The sequence below is a fragment of the Silene latifolia genome, chromosome X, assembly GCF_048544455.1.
Source record: "Silene latifolia isolate original U9 population chromosome X, ASM4854445v1, whole genome shotgun sequence".
In the NCBI taxonomy this organism is placed as follows: Eukaryota; Viridiplantae; Streptophyta; class Magnoliopsida; order Caryophyllales; family Caryophyllaceae; genus Silene; species Silene latifolia.
The window spans coordinates 15,778,642-15,793,422 of record NC_133537.1 but is presented as its reverse complement, the minus strand read 5'-3'; the positions used below and the strand labels follow the sequence as shown (position 1 = coordinate 15,793,422).

At 37.9% G+C, this 14,781-nt stretch overlaps 1 non-coding gene across 1 annotated transcript; it reads right to left on the bottom strand.

The window, feature by feature from the left end:
• Window positions 1-6,081: 6,081 nt before the first annotated feature.
• On the bottom strand, window positions 6,082-6,188 carry LOC141624693 (small nucleolar RNA R71). The gene has a single exon (XR_012534498.1). It is a non-coding gene; the product is annotated as a small nucleolar RNA R71 (small nucleolar RNA).
• Window positions 6,189-14,781: the final 8,593 nt, after the last annotated feature.

The following is a 14,781-nucleotide window of genomic DNA, read 5'->3' as shown; positions in this document are numbered from 1 at the left end:
GATGATTATGATACGAGTTCTCAAAAGTACATATCAGTTATACATAGTTGTTGTTTTGTTTGTTGTTGTTTCCTGGTGAGTTTGGTTTGGACAGATAGATATTTGTTGTTTTGTTTGTTGATGTTTTCTTCACCAGGTTAAGTTTGGGAATGAGGGTAGAGTACGATATGAAATAGAGGTGTATATGTTTTCGTTGTTGTCATGGTATAGTGACACTCTGTTGATGGGACACGGTTGTGAGAGGTTGTTCTGATGAATTCGATCTTGTTCTAGATAAGGCTTAGTAGACATGGTAATGGCAAGTGATTCGTAAAACATGTGTGGTAATGACCGAAAGATGCGGGGGTTCATAATCCTTTGTGGAGACAGTGAGTGTAGGGTGTTGGGGAAATTAGTGTCATGTTAAGTTATGTATGAGTTTTGCGGTAATCAAGGAAAGAACTTGAGGATCTAGTGTGAGTGTACATAACGAGTGTGGATCGTGAGTTATGCTTTTGGGAGATAGGTGCTTTACATAGAGAGGTATGTTGTTTTGCAGTAATAATGGAGAGTTAGTATGGTGATTTTGCTACGAGTTTTATGGTATAGGTTAGGTGATGGGCCGAATGAGTTGAGATATGAGAAATGTTTAAGTAAGAGAGCTTTGGATATATACATGGCGAGTGTTTAGATTATAGGTGGCTATCTTTGACATGCGGTGGTGATGAGGATAATGAGACGATATAGCTATGATTTAGTATTAGTGAGTTACGAGGACGTAACATTTATCTTAACAGGAGTAGGATGCGATAAAAGAGATTTTGATAGGTGTGCATATGGTAATATATTTGGAAGTTTGAGTCTTGATGTCGAATAAAAGGTTGATTCGTGTTGTGGTTAATTTTGTTAAAGGTCATGACCGTGCTTGTAGTTGTTCGATGTTTAGGAGTGTGAGAATATTTCACCAGTGTTGACAGTTGGATGATGATGTTTATGAGTGTTAGTAAACTTCGAGGACGAAGTTCCTTTTAAGGGTGGTAGAATGTAACATTCCGTTTGATGTCTATGAGTGTCTTGATTTTGGATTTGATAGTGGATGATACTATGGAGCTAGCAGCGTTAGAAGATGGTAGTTGGTGTTGTATGGAATTGGTGTTGTGAGAGACATATATGTGGTGGATACGATATTGTGAGTCATGTTAAGGAAGTAAACATAGTTGGTGGCCGGAGTGGGTGTTAAGAGTTCATGTTTTATGTTTGGTCGAGTTCTTGAGTTCTTAGTTATGTTGTTGTGTCTAGGTCGAGTTAGCATGGTTGTTTCATGTATGGGTTGAACTTCGGGGACGAAGTTCTTTTTAAGGAGGGAAGACTGTAATATATACTCCGTATTTATGAGTCTCTGGGTACTCTATCGAGTAGGCCTTACTCTGTCGAGTAAGGGTGAGTTGCGTTTTAAAATAGTTTCTGACCTGTTGGGTACTCGATCGAGTACCGTTGATACTCGATCGAGTAAGGGGGCACTCGATCGAGTACTTCAGCTACTCGATCGAGTAGCCGGTTTACGGGGGATGTTTTGTCGGGTTTTGTTAAATGATGCGAGATAAGTATAAAAGGTTGTCCGTCCCTTTTCTTAGTTTCTTTTATCTTTTCTAAAACCTAAGTGAGGAGAAAAGGAGTTACGTAGTTTGTCTGTCATCGCATCATTAGCAAATCCCGGAGCTAGAGGTGTCGGATTTCACCGTTCTTTGCATCTTTGTGATCCTTGCGTCGAGGGTAAGATCTATGTATCGAATTTGTTATATTTAATTAAGTTTCGTTAAACCCTAATTTTGGGAATTGAGGATTTGTGGTAGTTTTGTGTAATTAGTGATTATGTGATTATATGCTAGGAAGAGGATTCATAGAATAGGAATTTTAATACAGCTGTTGAGACCGTCTGATTGTGTTGCTGTTCCAGGTAGGATTTCCTACTCAGTATTAGTCCCATAATGGGATGATTGTTGATGTGTTGTGGTTGATTGAATAATATAGTAATTGTATTGTGACGGTTGTGATTGTGATTGTGATTGTTGTCTATGGTTCTCGAGGCGTGTCCTCGGCTGAGTGGGGTCACTTGCGGGAGTGGCTTCACGCCCTAGTTTCGCCCTTCGTGGAACCCGCCACGGAAGGGGATGTGCACATTAATGAACAGGGAAATCGCTCAATATGAAGACCGGGGATTTGGTGGGTACGGCTGCGGTCCCCCACTGGCAGGGCTGGTCCAGTGGACAGTCGGTGATTGAGATTGTTGGGATTGGTGTGATTATATGTGTGACGGTGTGAGCTGTCTGTTTATCGGATTGTTGATATGTATATAAATTGTGTGATTAGTACTGACCCCGTTTAAATGTTTTAAAAACTGTGGTGATCCATTCGGGGTGGTGAGCGATTTTGCAGGGTATATCTTGGATACGCGTGGGATCTAGCTGGGGATGGAGTCATCACATATCAGAGTCTTTAGTCTTCCGCTGTGTTTGTTAGGACAGTTCCTTTCAGTTGGTTTATAGTTTGAGAGCAGTTGTATTTTGCTTACAGTTGGTTTTGTTATGTAATCACTTAACTTGTTTAATAAAGTATGTTTCTTCATTGTCTTATGATTATCATGCCTCGGGTAACCGAGATGGTAATATCTTCATATCTGAGTGGTCCTGGTAAGGCACTTGGAGTATGGGGGTGTTACACGTTGTGGAATGCGGAATCAACGAGTAAAAGGAAATAAAGGATTGGGAAAGTATCTTGGGCTACCAACGGACTTGCAAGGATCGAAGAGGGAACTATTCAAAGGACTTATTGATATTGTCATGAGGCGTATCTCTTCATGGAATGGGATTTTTTTGACTCCAGCGGGAAGTTTAACTTTAATCTCGTCTGTCCTATCAAACATCTCTAATTACTTTCTATCGGTATTTAAAATACCAGTAAGTGTGACTAATAAGGTGAATTCCTTATTATCACATTTTTGGTGGGCGGGTGGTAGATCGGGGAGAACTGTCCATTGGTATAGTCAGAAATTTCTTAGTTTACCAAAGAGGGAGGGTGGCCTTGGGATTCGGAATATTGAGTGTCTTAATCAAGCAATGCTTGGGAAGCATGCATGGAGGATTGTATCTGGTGATAGGTCTTTTTTCGCACGTGTTTTTCGTCAAAAACTTCTAGGGGGTGGCGTTTTGAAGGACAAATGGGTGATGCAAAGTGGTAACAACTTATCATGGGGTGCTAGAAGTATTCTACATGGTCTAGATTTTGTGAGCAAACAAATTGGATGGAAACCAGGTTTGGATTCTAATTTGAATGTATGGACTAATAAGTGGGTTTGATATATGATCATTTTGCACCTTTTTTCCCCCCTATTCTCATGCTTTCCGAGTCCATTTGAGTCGGTTTTATACGTTCTTGCTTGCAATTCATATCCCAATCCCCATGCCTATGATATTGTATTTCCCTTGCAGGAATTGAGGCGAGAATGGGAGAATTGAAGCTAGAAGAAGAGCCCACTCAACTAAGCATGGAAGAAGGAGGAATTGAAGCTGAGAAGTATTCCCAGCCGGTAGGCCGGCAGCCGGTCAGCCGGTTGGGAACACCAAATGTATAGAATTCAAGCTAAGATTAGGCAAAGAGGATTCCCGGCCCGGTGGCGGCTTGAAGCCATCATCCGGGGAGAACAAAGAGCTGAAAAATCAAGGAAGTTACAGAACTTCCCACCGAGGTATATAAAGCGGCAAAAGCGGTTACCGGGAGTTCCCATAGAGCCCAGAAGACAAGATTGAAGTCAACGTACCCCACCCGGTCATGACCCGTGAAATGTGCCCGCCAAGGACACTGATGATATCCAAAAATAATTCAACTTCAGAACTTTCCACCCGGTCATAAGCCCGACAAATGGTCATAGGGTCTGACAAATGGTGACCTACGGAGCGCATACCCGTGTTTCAAGCCCATTTACAAATCATACCCTAATCTTGGTGCAAACTATATATACCCCCTCCCTTAACCATTTGTACACACACTCCCAGATCTAAATTAATTTCCCTTTCCAAGTTTGAACCTTGTTAATTACCTTGTTAATCTTTCCTTAATTAGACACGTTCTTCAATTATTACATCATACTTAGTAGTAGAAATTGGGTTGTAAGAATATTGAAGGTTTCTCCTTCCTTATTGTTCAATCCAAATTCCTTTCTTGCTATTGAGTTGGTATTATTTCTCTTCCTAATTTCATTAGTTTACATTTGCTTTTCCATTAAGTTTGGTTTAATTGTTTATGTTAAATTTTCATACTTGTTGTTTGATTGTTGTTATTTTCACTCTTGTTCATCTTTCCTTTGTTCATCCTTGTTATTTACACCCAAAGATTGAGTCCTTGATTTCCTTGTGTTAAAGGTTGAATCTTTGAGTTGCTTTTGTTAAAGATTGTGTCTTTTAGTCTAATCATCCTCATTATTAGTTTAAATTATCTTTCTTCATAATTGTTGTTGGATTGTTGCATGTTTAGAAGTAGAATTCATCCTCCCATTATGTTTATGCTTAAAGACTCCATCTTTATTGTTTCTCTTGCCTTTAGAAATATGAATAGTGAGTAGTCTTCTTCTAGGACTCGGTTTGACCCGGTATGGGTAATTTCACTAATTAATTCTCATAAAGGCTAATTTGTTGGGGAATTTGGTGAGGGTAGTTGAGAGGAATTACATGGTTTAAGGATTGACTTTTGGGTAGTGTTGATTTGTGACCCTTGTCCACCAACGAGAGTTGGTTAGGTTGGGAATCGTATACCCGGAATTTGACCTTGTCACCAACAAAGGTTGAGACCGAAAGGGAGAACCGAGGGAGGGTGCCTCTAGACTAGTGTTTGAAATCGACCTCCGAGAGGAGGAGTGGGATGACCCGGAATACGACGAGGGCTTAATGACCTTGACCAAATTCTTGACCTCCTTGGAAAAATGCATGTTTTCGGGGTTGTTGGGTTTTGAGTTAGGAATACCGACTTTCAAACCCGAGAGGGGGGTTAGTTGGGATAGCTAGTGTCCTATTGCGAACCCGAGAGGGAGGTTCTAGGCGAATTAGAGCAATCTCCCTCTTACCTTTCTACCCCTTATGATTAGCCGAGAGAATTAACATGTGGAATTACGTATATCCGTGGGAGAACCGAGTTCTAGCCTTTCCTATTATTTGATCAACTCTTAATCCTTTTTAACTTGTTCTTTGCTTGTCTAGTTTATTAGCCTTTTAATTTGCTAGTTAGTGCTAGATCGTTACCACCTCTCTATTTTTGTTTGACTTAGCTAAGCTCGCGAACTAGAACGATTAGTAGTCCATCTACTCCTTGTGGGATCGACCCTCTAAAGTGTGCATCGACAAATCGTGCACTTGCGAGGTATTACTTGATACCATCAAGTTTTTGGCGCCGTTGCCGGGGAGTACGGCTAGATATTAATCGTTTTTGTTCTAGTTTAGACTAAGTCCTTTGTAACTAATCCTTTCTTTCAAGTGCTTAGGTCTTTTGCATGAATAGGCGACGAAGAAGAGGTCAACCAACATATCCACTTGATCTTGAAATTGAAGCTACGGCAAGAAGACTTAATTCTCTAAGAAGAAGGGGTTTTCTAGACACACCACCGGTAGAAGAAGGTAATCAACAAGAAACAATTGAAGTGTTCGAGAATCCTTTTGGAGTGATAGTAGAAGAATCTAATATCATGGGTGATCCGGTTCCGATAAGAGAGACTATGGCTCCTAAGCACATAGTAAACCCAAGCATCCAAAGGCCAAGAATTCAAGCTAATAACTTTGAGATAAAAAATGCCTTGCTCAACCTTGTTCAAGACAACCAATTTGGAGGAGGTCCCTTGGAGAACCCAAATGATCATTTAAATGAGTTCCTTGAAAATTGTGATATGTACAAGGCGAATGGGGTCTCCGATGATGCGGACGCCTTAGGTTGTTCCCCCGTTCACTTAGGGGTTCGGCCAAGGATTGGTTAACGAATTGTGACCCGGATTCCTTCAAGACATGGGATGAGTTGGCTTCGGCATTTTTGAATAAGTATTTCCCACCCTCAAGAACGGCAAAGGTCAAGAGTGAACTAAAAAGTTTTATTCAAGAAGAGGATGAGACCTTATATGAGGCATGGGAGAGGTATAAGAGACTCCAACGGTTATGCCCCCACCATGGCATCTCCGAGGCCGAGCTAGTGAACAATTTTTACAAAGGGTTGACCCAAGACCTTCAGCTTTCATTAGATGCGGGGTTGGGAAAAGGTGCCTTAGACATTTTGGGGCATAAAGCGGCAAATGAGCTAATTGAGGAGATGGCCTCACGAACTATGGAATGGGAAAGTGATAGACAATTGAGAAAAGGCAAGAACAAGGGTTCTAACGCGGTTTTGAATGTGGAGGTTAAGGGGATGCTAAATGAACTTACCCAACAAGTTGCTTTGCTAAATTCAAAACATTCAAGCTCCGATATGAGGCAAGTCTTGTCTTTTGAGTTGTGTGGGGAACAAGGGCACACTCCAATTGGGTGTCCCTTGATTGCACCCCCCCAAGAGAAATGCTATGAGCAAGCAAATGGAGTTTGGGAATCCACAAGTGCAAGGCAAGGGTTCAACAATAACAACAACCAATTTGGTAATGGAAAAAGAACTCACCCTTTTTTGTCTTATGCTTCACAAAACATTCAAAACCCAACCACTTCCTCAACGCAACAACAAAGGTTCAATCAAAACTCTCAATTCCAAAGACAAATCCCACCCGGCTTCCAAGGAAAACAATTTATCACTCAAAACCAACAACCATTTGGGGGTTTCAAGGGACAAAACTTCAACCAACCTCAAAACCAAAACTTTCAAACCCCTCAAAAACCCTCTTGGGAGCAAGCTTTTGAGCAATTGGTGATATCAAACCAAAAAGCCGGCTCAAAGCTTGACAACCACATTACCTCACAAAGCCGGGTTAATGATGAAATAAGAGCATCCCAAAAAGCTACGGAAACTCATGTAGCCCAAATTTCTCAACAATTGAGTCAATTGGCTCAAAATCCGGGGAAATTTCCGGGTAATACGGTTAATTAAGGGAGATGAACGCGGTATTTTTGAGGAGTGGAAGGCAATTGGAGGAGGTTGAGAAATCTCCTAAGTGGAAAAGGAAGAGGGTGTCTAGTGAAGAAGTGAAAGAGCACCCGGTTGAAGTTGTGGAAGAAGGTGAAATTAGGGTGGAGAAGTCAAAGGAGGTGGAGATGGTTGATCCTCCAAAGCAAGATGAACCAATTACAACTAAAGCCAAAGAATGTACTCCACCACCAAGGGAGTATGTAGCACCGGTACCCTTTCCACAAAGGCTTGCAAGGCCTAGGCTTGAAAAGAAATGTGAGAAGTTTGTTGAGATCTTGAAGGGAATGAATGTCACGATTCATTTCCTTGATATGATTACCGAATTCCATCATATGGTAAGTTTCTTAAGGATCTTGTCACTTTGAAAAAGAAGAATGGAGAGGTGCAAACCATCAACCTCTCTAAGGAATGTAGTGCTATTCTTACTCACACCAACAAGCTTACAAATAAGCTAGAAGATCTGGGTAGCTTCTCAATTCCGTGCTCTATCCAAGGAGTGGCTATTAAAAGAGCATTATGTGACTTGGGGGCTAGTGTGAGCCTCATGCCACTTTCAATCTTCAAGAGGCTTGATTTGGGAGATTTGAAGCCAACTAGAGTTTCACTTCAACTAGCCGATCGATCGGTTAAATTTCTCATCGGTGTAATCGAAGATGTACCCTTGGTTGTGAAGGAAATGTAGATTCATATACATGTTAACATACTCTTATATGTCTAAATAATTTGTCATAAAATTAATTACGGATCTTATGCATGCAAACAATAATATAAATAGAGGAGAAATCATGTCCTTACATAGTAGATTTCGGCTATTAGGGCACAAGAGAGATCACCTTTCTCTTCTTGTTCTTGAGCTTTTCCAATGGAAGAATAAAGATCTAAGTGTAAGATCTCTCCCTATGCTTTATACCCAAGGCTTAACACTTAATCTAATTAATATTACAATACTAGTATAATATTAATTTTAGTAGAAAATTGAACCAAAAACTTTTATAAAACTCTTATAAATTTCGGTTTTTAAGAGAGAAGAAGAGAGGATTTTTCTTCTCACTAGAACTTGTGATTTTGGATGAGTGAATGGAATGGAAATAATACACTACCTTTAGTATATTATTAGGCAAAATTAAAGAAAAACAATGATCACATTTGCTTCCCCAAAACCGTGTAAGAGGAGCTTTAGGGTGAGCCAATGCATGGAGAAATTGTTCTTCACAAGGAACAATAGGCTTGCATGGCTAGGTTTCCTTTTAATCATTGTGTTTTCCACTAATTACAAACAACATATAATTAGTATAAACCCTTCTAATTTTCGGCCCATTCTTTAATATGGATTCCATATTATTTTTTTGTCAATTGTCTATATGTTACATGTCACATGTCACATATATTTGTTATGTATTTTTAACATACTAAAAATCAACGTATTAATAAAAATACGTCACATACAAAAATTGACTTAGTAATTTCATATTTACTTGTGCCAAAAATTTTACCAATTTATAAATCACAACTGATTGTATTTATAACAATTCATTCAATTTAATTGTTACATTAAACAATTATTTCATCCGAGTAATGATACAATTCAATTACTCAGACCGTATCTCATTTAATCACATTTCAATTTGATACGTAAATTTTACTTCCAAAATCGTCGTCAATTTTCAAGTAATTTAATTAACTCGTAACATTATACGATTAATTAAATAATCAATTAAGAGTATTGCCCTTTAGGTATGACCTAGGGGTCAACTGATCACCACCGTCACACGACGTGAATAATGTCAAACTCTAGTCACCAATCATTACCGATATATGTTGACCATTGACATAACAATATTACTTCCCAATTGTATTCATTTTAATGAGACTTAAACATGTGATCATCATGATCAACAATCGTGATCGCATTATTGTCGGAGGACACATATTCCAACAATCTCCCACTTGTCCTCGACAAGTGTCGTCACCAATTCTCTTGTCCTATTACTATCTCCCACTCAAAGCAAGGTGTCTTTCAGGTCGTACTTGCAAGTGATCATATCGAGAGTGGTTTCCTCGATCCGGAGAATAAGCGATTGACCGGACTTATCTGTCATAGATACTTTCCGAGCGTGGCCACGCATTTCCAATTCATTACTCCTCGAGTGGCCCTGAGATATTGTTATAACCCTGACAAGGGGTGGACAATTCCTATCGCACTCATTCCCTTCGACTAGCCACAGCCATCATAACCCAAAATATGCCCATTTGACCCCATTTACGAAGGTCGTAGTAACACAAATCAAAGTTAATCTGAAACTGTGCCATCTTAGGTGAATAGTCTTTAGTCAAAAGAATCGACTCATTCGAATACTATAGTAGCTCTCGCCACGACCAGGCTATATAAATTTGCCACAACTCTATAAGCGGTCATTAGGCCCGACAAAATGTTCCTAACAGATGCTGCTATGTGATCGACTAGTCATCTCACATGACTGTATGGCACTTGAACTTGCCATCAATCGCCTCACACTCTAGTCACTTCGAGACGTCACCTCATTTAAGTAACTATGGGCAAAAACAATGTTAATCCATGTTCACTTTAACGGGTTCAATTGTCTCTACAACCCGTTTGGATATAACAATGTACAAGGTGAGTTAAGAATAACTCATACGACAAATGTCGACATCACACTTGGGTAGTCAATATCATATTGCAACCTTGTGATGTTTATCATAAGTGTAAACACTTATTGATTGCAATAGAAGTTTAACATTCCATGTGTCCATGTGTTCAAACTTCTTACACTTGCATTTTCCTTCACATTCATGTTTTCTCTCATAGCATGAATCTTACCAAGTGCACATCAAGGTTCTCGACCTTGGTTTTGGTTCTTTAATTTGAAAGAACTTTCTTATCGCTCATCTCATAACGAACGAATTTGCGATGAATAATACAACTTGTATTGATCAAGTGTTCCATCCACACACAATGCACTAGGTATATGTTTTGTAGAATCTTGTAACAATTTACAAGATTATTCAAACAGCACTTCTCACAAGTCCTAGCTTTACTAGGAAAGATTGTTTTTGAATAACTTCTCATTCAACCAAGCATCTTTCCAAGGCTTCTCATTTCTCTTTCTAGCTCGAAAGTTTTAGGATTCTCATAAATCCTTACCTGTGTTCGGATTTCATATATATGTGCAACCTATTGTCACATAATCGAGTATTCCGTCAAACACCGAAATCGCTCATCGGATTCTACTTGAGAATTCATGACGTTTCTATTATGGCTCACCAACCAATCATCATGCTCTTATGCATATGATTCAAAATTGGACATGTACATGATTATTCTAATGGCGGAAACATTAGTTATTGATAATCATGAGATCAACCGTTCTCAAGTTCAATGAACTACCATGACTGCTAATGGTAATTCCATTTTCATTCATATGAATATCCTATGTATATGTTGATACGATGTGTATCTCTTTAATACTAATCCAACATCCCATGATGTAATTGGATTCATCATTGTCCATTTTCATCCAGAATTGAAAACTCAAAAGCTTCTTTATGAAAGAAGGTATTAGCTCGTCATTCTTTAATAAGTAATGAGTTTTATACATTCAAGGATGATAGCTCCCACTAAATTCCATGTCTTCACATGAGAATTTCCTAACTCCCACTCAATTCAACATATTTCGAAATTGACTTCTCAATCGAAATTTGTCAAAGATATAAATATAAATTGCTTTGCCAAGTTACTAGGATAAAACCATATATGTTCCCATCATATCCTTTCAAAAAGCCTATTTTGAAGTGGTCTCATCTCAACCTTACGGAAAGAGATTTTTAAATCTCTAACACACTCATGTCATAATGATGTGTAGAAATGTCATTATTCAAATATAAACAATATTTAGAATACGTCCTTCGGAATCCTCTTTCGGAAGGAGGATTAACCATTTCCTAGCGAGGTTAAGCAATGACATTTGCGTGGTTAAAACGTTGGCTATTGAATATATCGGAATATCAATCTTTGCAACTTAATCTTGATCATAACTAGTATGTTACTTTGATTCATTTAGGCTCTTAAGTAAAACTCATGATTGAAACTATTTGGTCAAAATTTTATCATATAGAACTTAGTCAAAACTTGTTAAGACTTTACATTAGTCATTTTTATCCAAAACTTCTTTTGGTCTCCTCGTGTAGTTATTTTGAGAATTTACTCTTATGATTACTACACTTGGTCTCATTAGTTATATAGAACTAACTTGAGACCATAGATCTCATCTATTTGGTATACTATGTAAATAGATATACCTTTATTCAAATCATTTTCTCTTGTGTAGATCTACATTTACACAAGTACACAATTTTATCTTGCCTTGTGTGTTGTGTCCTCATTTTTCTCCCACTCTATCTTTAGAATAAATACACTATATATTCAAAGATAGCATATGAGATACTAATCAATGATGTTGAAGTATAAGGAGAACTATCTCATAGACAGACTAATATTAATTGATTTCATGTGTGTACTTGGTGATTGACATACCTTTAAGAGAGTTCATAGACTCAAAATCACTTCATAAATGATCATACACAAGCCTTAAGCATGTGGACATATAATGAAACCCGTCATTATAATTGTCTATTAGATCACCTTTAAGTGAATGATCTTATGTTTCAAAACGCAAGCATTTAAAGATGAATTTTAGAACATTAAAAGGATAAATGATAAAACGGGTGACTTGGGTTGCAAACCAAGTCACCAACATCCAAAATACAAACCATTATCCAAAATACTTTTCCATGTCGAACACGGAAACTCAAAGTTCTAGAATCCAAAACATAACTTAAAATAAGACAATGAAAAACAAAGCTCCATAAAAGCTATCCTTAGCTTCTCCATGGTTTCTCATGCTTGTTTTTCTTTTCCCTTGTCTTTGCTTGGTGGAGGCCCTATTTACAATAAAAAGGGAGATACATTATCACAACTTTGCATCATAATACCATAGTTGAATTTAGAAACATAAAAGAAGGTTAGTCATTTACCTACTGGAGTGATCTTTCCAGCTTTGATATCACCAAGGTATTTGGAACAATTCCTCTTCCAATGTCCCATGCCATTACAATAATGGCACTTATCAAGAGGACCCTTCTTGACTTTGGATGTGCTAGCTTCACAAGACTTAGCTTTGGTGAATGTGGGAGCTAGCTTCTTGCCCTTTCTCCCATTCTTCTTGAACTTCCCCTTACTCTTTGTGCTTATGTTAAGCACATCCTTGGGAGGGTTCACATTTAACCCCATGTCCCTCTCGGCTTGCACAAGTAACTTGTGCAACTCCTCAAGAGACACATCCTTGTCTTGCATGTTGAAATTCACCCGGAATTGCACATATGCCTTGACTTTAGACAAGGAGTGTAGAATCCTATCTACGACGAGTTCTTTGGGGATTTCAACCTTTTGAATTTTCAAGGTCTCGACAAGCTCCATGAGTTTGAGCACATGAGGGCTAACCTTTTGGCCCTCTTTGAAGTCGAGATCAAAGAATGCCGCGGCCGCCTCATATTGGACGATCCGCGGAGTTTGTGAAAACATGGTCACAAGTTTAGAGTAAATCTCATTAGCATTGCCCATTTTGAAGGCTCTCCTTTGGAGTTCCGCCTCCATCGCAAATATTAATACATTTTTCATTGCGACGGACTCCTTTTGGTAAGTCTCATAGGCTTCCCTCGTGGCCGCGGTGGACCTAGTGGAGGGTTCGGGTGGAGAGGCCTCGGTAAGGTAACGAAGCTTGTCGTCACCCTCGGCGGCTAATTTGAGTTGGGCATCCCACTCGGAGAAATTTGACCCATTCTTTTCAAGTTTACATCGATCCATAAAGGATCGGAGCCAAGATGAAGTAGCGAGTGGTGTAGCATTAGGAGTTGGTGTTGCCATTTGTTATGAATAAGAAGTGGTCTACAAAACAAAATATAAGGAGTAAAACATTTGTCGTTTTAATTATACTCGTAAAAATGAATGATTTAAACAAGTTTTACGCATTTTTCTAGTGACCTCTACCCAACTAGAATAAATGATTCCAAGACCCAAATTCATATCGACTTAGGCACGGGGTAGCCGATGAAACCCTCATCAATATAACTCGGTGGATTAACCTTTTAATCGATTCTACTTTTAGAACTCTTGGTCGATAAAATTACTCTAATATTTATCTATAGCCCAAAACACATCAATAAGGGCACGGGGTAGCCGATGAAACCCTTATCAATTACTTTTGTTGAGTTCAATCCAAATTTCGAATAAATGTGTCCATTATCCAAACCCACATTAACTTAGGCACGGGGTAGCCGATGAAACCCTCATCAACATGAATTCGGTGGATTAGACATTTATCACCCACTTCCCCTACGTAACAAGGTTTGTACCCCGGGGTAGCCGAGTGCACTCCCTCATGAAATAGGTTTTCATGGTTTCTACTATTTGGTAAGGCTATGTCTCAATTGATAGTTTTAGCGAGAGGTCATGTCAATTTATTATCTATCACATTTTAAGTGAACTAAAGCGGTGAACTACGATAATTCTAATTGACACGGTCGATAAACTCGATAAAATAAGGATGCATGTTTAGTTATGGCGATTTAGCAATGCATGTGACATAAAATAAAATGCAAGCATAAAGATAAAAATCCTAGTATGGCCTTTCCTAAAATAGAAAAACTATTAATCTATTACATATTCGGAAACCAACTCCATTGGTCCCTTGAACTTCGGTTGTGGCACACATCTCGAGGTAACACCGTCTTTATGTATCGCCATTCTTGAAGTAATCCGTCTTTTGGAACTCCGGAATGAATAAAATTACATAATAAATTACATAATTTCCTATTATACATTTGAAACTAAAATAAAATAAATCTATTAAATTACAAAACGGTGATACGAGATCACAATAAAAATTACAACCGAATCGATATTCCCATACATTTCGGGAAATACCAATTAAAATCTAAGGCCATACTAAGTAAAAATTACATAATTCAAAAATTACATAAATTAAAATTATGACAATCATAAGAAAATGCAGCATTATAATATGTATGAACATGCTCAATTTTATGCTAAATCGCCTTTTAATTAGCCAATATCGTATATTACTCGGTTTTTACGGATTTGCGTGATTTCAACATTTTATAATCACAAAAATACATAAACTCATATTTATGCATAAGTTAATTACCCTAAACTCTTAGGACTCAAAATATAGTCTTCACTAATAATTTGACCATAATTAACTTTTATTTACAAAATTGTTCATAAATGGACCAAAAATACTAAAATAAGCCATTAAACTTCAAATAAATTGAAAAATTTCAAATAAATTCAAAATTCAAAATTTAAATTCATGAACATTCTGGAAAAATTCCATGACACTCATAATGTTCAAAATCTTAGGTTAAAAATTTCGAAAATTTTCCGGAAAAACAATGTTGCGGTTTATCGATATTTAATAAAATAATCATAAAAACATGGAAAAATTATTTTCATTAACTTATCAATTTTAGATCTGAAAAATATAATAAAATGCAACATTAGACATTTTTCCTAAGTCATAGATTATGTTTTATTAATTTTTCACTAATAATGTCACTATTTAT